Source organism: Nuphar pumila, unplaced genomic scaffold (assembly GCF_984573655.1).
Source record: "Nuphar pumila unplaced genomic scaffold, dmNupPumi1.hap1.1 HAP1_SCAFFOLD_1338, whole genome shotgun sequence".
Lineage (NCBI taxonomy): Eukaryota > Viridiplantae > Streptophyta > Magnoliopsida > Nymphaeales > Nymphaeaceae > Nuphar > Nuphar pumila.
In genome coordinates, this window is record NW_028323648.1 from 16,644 (window position 1) to 21,735 (window position 5,092).

The window sequence follows — 5,092 nt, forward strand, 5'->3', positions numbered from 1 at the left end:
TGCCACGTCCTCTCCACTGTGAAACACCGCGAGAAAGACGTACCCAAGGGCTTTGGCCCCAGGCCCGGGCTGGACGGCCTAGGGAACCGGGTGGCAAGCACCACCCCACAGCTTCCCAAAAGCCACATCAACGACACTGGCCGCAAGGGGAGGCACTACAGCCAAGGTGGCAGAAAAGGAAGGACAGGTACGTTGCCACAAGTGGCGGCAGCAGGTAAGGCAGCAACTGAATCAGAATCAAATGCGTAGCCTTCAGAATGCGGCAATGGCCTGCACATTCTGTGGGCGGACACATGGAGGCATGTGTCTAATCATCAGCAGGCATTTTTCCAACCGCTTGTCACATTTACAGAGGGCATCAGCTTCATGTTGGGGCCCAAGATCAATGCAGGAAACATGAGATGCTCTTTATAGCATGTGTCATATGCACCTGGTGCAAGTGCATGATCACGTCGGGTCTCTGTGCACTAGCTGTCTGGGCGCCTCGCAAGAGTTATCAACAACAGCTGTCTTTGTAATCCTTGCCAAGGGAGATAGTATACCTTGACCTCAAATGGGCAAAAGTTGCAAACAATGGATATGAGATCGGGGGATAGTCCAATGCCAAATAAATTATAATCATCACATAGGTTAGACTACGGCTCAGGCCAAAAACAACCAAGCCTCAACTTTCAAAGCTACACAGTCAGTTCATTAACAAACTATCTTTAGTTCAATCGACAGAATATCAATTAGTATTATGTTCAACATCGTGCGGAGCAATAGCCAGGGACGATGGTATGCTGAGAAGGCCTGGGACGACCTCAATGCCCATGTACATTACTTCCGAGCCATTCGGAAGCACAGTTGCACTCTGGGCTGGAAGATGAGTGCTGCCCTTGCGACGCAGAGGGTTGCAAGCACCTCAACCTCCAACGCAATCCACCCCCGCAAATTCAGTTTGTAAGAACGGAGTCATGGCGTGGCTTTTGTGCACATACTACCGTCGCGGCATCGCCACTCTGGTACCGTCGTCGGGCTTGGTGACCCACGTCGGCGCGCCGTGCTCCGGATGGAGACACGTCACCGTGGTGTGTGCGGATAGCCAGCATCCACATGCTCTGTCAGCAAGCAGGCCATCCCGGAAGTTCTGGGCTTAGAAAGGAGTCGGGCTTTGAAATGAAATCAATACGCCACGTCGGGTGACGGTAATAGCACCGATTCCCAAGTAGTTCCGGGAGTTGCCAATGTTGCAGTAGTGTTGTGAAAGATACTTCATCATTGTATCCAATGAAGGCGGCGTTGACAGCGTGCGAGACAGCCACAGCTGAAATGGGCTTGGAGGAAACGGCTTCCCATGTCGTAAGCTGCACGGAATGCGGAGTCATGAATTGCATACTGCCGCGTCAAGAAGATGGCCGATTCGTAGTCAACACAAAAGGGGCGCAACACTCACGGGGGGGGCTCATCCTGTCGGAGCTCATCCCACAGGCTCAGGGTGCTGTCCAGGCCCTTCCAGGCCCTGCTGGCGGCACATTCGCAACGAGCACTCGGCAAACTGCAACACGGCGTCGATGCATGGGCGCTGCTCCTTGTCCACGACAAGCATGCGCTCAACCACGAAGCGCGCTCGCGGGCATGGTATGGCAGCGCGGTTGTATGCTGCTGATGATATAAGCTTCCCGAGCTGGTATAGGCCTCCGTTCTGCATCTGCACCCACAACTAGTGTTTCACCAGGCTGCACGATTTTCGGGTCCAGATGCCTGAATTGCATGGCATTTGGCACTAGAAATGGGGGTCGATCTCCATTCTGCCGAAGCTCTGCTTGCAATCATCGCATTATCATCTCCCTTGCCATTCAGGAGTATTTCTTGAGTGACCAGATAAATACGTGCAAAGGACATCATGCCTTTCGCGTCCAAGTAACGCATCTATCACAATGTTGGGAACTAAACTTTGATTGTTTACGGGGTAAATGGGGTTGAGACCTGAATGGTCCCAGAAACTCCCCTGTTATTCCTGCATATCCTGAAATTTTCCTGCACAATCCCCAGTTGACCCTGCCATTGGCCTTAATGTGTCCAATGCATCTCTGCTCCCAAAGCTGTGGTGCATGCTGACAATGGGCATGCACTCACAGGCAACCTAAGAGTGTGTCTGGAATGAACTTACGGCTGGAGATATGCATGGACCCCTCATGGCATTGCTATCCGCCATGCATGTTTGGCATGCCTCTTTTTGCGACCATGTATGATGTGTGTTGGGGTACGTCGCCTGCACTGTCTCACACATCCAATAGATGCAGCGAAGCGGTCATTCCAAGTTCGCTGAGCCGACGGTCAATGTCCATATGGATGCGCTAGTGTTTGTAAACGGGACATCATCATGACTGCTTCACATAGCAAAGAGTGTTAGGAATGCTGATTGCTGTACTGCCACGGTGTCTAGTGTGCAGTGGGTTAGTTGTCCTAAGTATGTCTGAATATGTAGGACTAACAGGAGCGTACCAGTGAGTGCGATGAATTAAAGCACTATGGTACTGCATTGTCAATCTCTGCAGAGTATATATATCGTTTACGTTGTCTCAATTTTCTAAGTGTTTGTGAACCGACGATTCTCAAAGAGCAAGAACAAGTCAAGGGACAGGCCGAAAAGCAACAGCACGCTCACACTTGTAACAGACTGATGACATTACATCACATAGATAAGCAAGAACTTGTGTGATTGTGTTTGTTTGGAATGCCATGCAACACGCAGTTGTGTTGCATGTTGCAATGTTGATGTGCTGAGCAACGTGCTCCGTGAACTACTGCGACGACCCACCCGGGGAGGGCGGCACAGGTCAAAAGCAACAAATATTCACTATCTTTATGCTCAAGTCTTCATAGAGTGCAACGCTGTGACCGCACAAGGAGTTGACGCACGTAAAAGGGGCAGGTCCCGGTGGTGAGCTCATATAGTAGGCAGCCCAGGCTCCAGATGTCCGAGGAGAAGTCATAGCCGGTCTGATTCATGCACTCTGGTGACATGTAATACGGGGTGCCAACGCACGAGGTGGCCTCAAACGTGTTGCTGCCGAATGCGCGCGAGAGCCCAAAATCCGCAAGCTTGAGCACGCAGCCGGAAGGACCCCTGCACAGGAGGATGTTAGACGGCTTGATGTCTCTGTGCATCATCCTGTAGTTGTGCATATGCTGCACCCCTCTGCACACCTGCACATACCGTACGGGATGGTGAGATCCAGCGCTTTACCAGAATGGGGATCGGCGACCATCTCTGTCCCTGAAATCCCTGCTTTTTCAGGCATGTGATGATGATGATGATGTATCTTTGTACAACACTACCGTATCCACATGGCACCGTATCTGGAATCGCAAATCACCCAGTTTGGAGGACCAGCAGTGAGAGCACAGAATTTCTGGTTGCAGTCAGTGCTTCGCCAGGCAGTTTGCTTTGTGGATCCGTATTCTATTCTGAAAATGGAGGCTTATTTGGGGCAGAAATGGGGTCAAACCCCATTCTGGCGAAGCAATGGTTGCAGTGGGATGTTAGACGCCACGTTCCATTCACCCCCACGCCTGCAATATGCCATTCATTGACTGGACCCATCGGACGGTGCCCAGTTTTGATATGCGATACATTTCCCATATAGATACTTTATGTTTTGACATCGTCACACATGCAGAGAGGCTGTCTTGGATGCCTTGGATTGCTACCATATCCGAATCCCGCTGTACGGCACGTGTTGTATCATAACACAGATATATCTTGAAATTGTAGAATTTGTGTCGGCACATGCGTTTGCTGCACAGTTGTTGCCTGTCTACAGGGGACTGTCATTTTGGGAGGGCCCTAGCCGGAAATGAGGCACCTGACTCAGGGCCGCAACGGACAGTTAAGACACGTGCGTCCAATCATAACGCAACACAAGCACGTCTGCACTGAAGAGGGCAGACGAATCCGCTTCCGGCGGATGACTATGAGCATAGTGGGGGCATTTGAACGTCTGGTGCGTCAGGGCGACAGTGCGCATGGACGCAAATAGGGCGCCCGCCGAAACTCAAGTGCTGTATGTGGCCAAGTCTTTGCCCATCGCCCGTGGCGTGCTGAAGGGCTTTGACATGAATGGATTGCTTGAATTACTCTTAGTTTTTTTCTGCTTGTCAGTGATCCTTGTTGCTGCCGTATAAGGTGGCAATTTCAATTGTCTGCATGATATGCAAGTCATGTTGTGTGGAAGGTGCCGAACCAAACATATCTAGCTGAGGCTGTAATGATGATAATGCATGCTTTGCGACATTTGATTCGCCTCTTCCCCTCGCCCACAGAGTCTTTGATTGATGTGTGACCCTGTTTTGCTGTTTTGTGCCTAGCTCTGAGTGTGCAGGTAAAGAGGATGATTGTGACAATCTCAGTGTGTTGATTTGGGTGGCAAGGATCATGCCCCACGCACCTGAACAAACCAGTCCCATGCAGTGGTTAGATCCAGGCTCCGGCCTGATTCTCTCTGCTGTTTCAACCGCTCCGACAGGTCCTGGGAAGCTAGCTCGAGCGCCATGTACACTTCGTTGTTCTGCAGTGCGTAGCACGTTCGGAGCGGACATGGTCAGCAATTGAAATTGCAGATTCAAGTAAATGTAATGCTCAAGAGTGCCTTCAGAAGCTGTGCAAACAACATGAACATCATGTAACGCTCAACACTACTTTGGGGGCCTGTGCTCCAGGGTTGGACGCACCTCAACGAACGACGAATATAGCAAGATGATGTTCGCATGCTGTAGGGTAGATAGAAATTTCATTTCCATGGCACAGTCTTGCCGCAACTGTGCATCCATCTCACAGTATTCCACTCGTTTGAGAGCACAAGGCGTTCGGGTGGATCGATGCACTGCCGTGTAGACGGTACTGAATTTGCCTTTTCCAACCTGTGGACCGACCTGCAGCAAATTTCAGCGTGCCACTCACAAACGAATGTCACTTGTGTTGTCAAAGCTGACACCTGGCAGCAACGACCGCACGCTGTAGTTCTTCATCCTGCGGTGTATACACAGTGCAGGCATGATGGAAACAGTCTGCTGACTGTTTCCAGTGTGCAACGCTCATGCGTACATC

At 50.9% G+C, this 5,092-nt stretch overlaps 1 pseudogene; it reads right to left on the reverse strand.

The window, feature by feature from the left end:
- Window positions 1-1,459: 1,459 nt before the first annotated feature.
- Window positions 1,460-4,538, reverse strand: LOC149809356 (uncharacterized; annotated as a pseudogene).
- Between the last annotated feature and the right edge of the window lie 554 nt (window positions 4,539-5,092).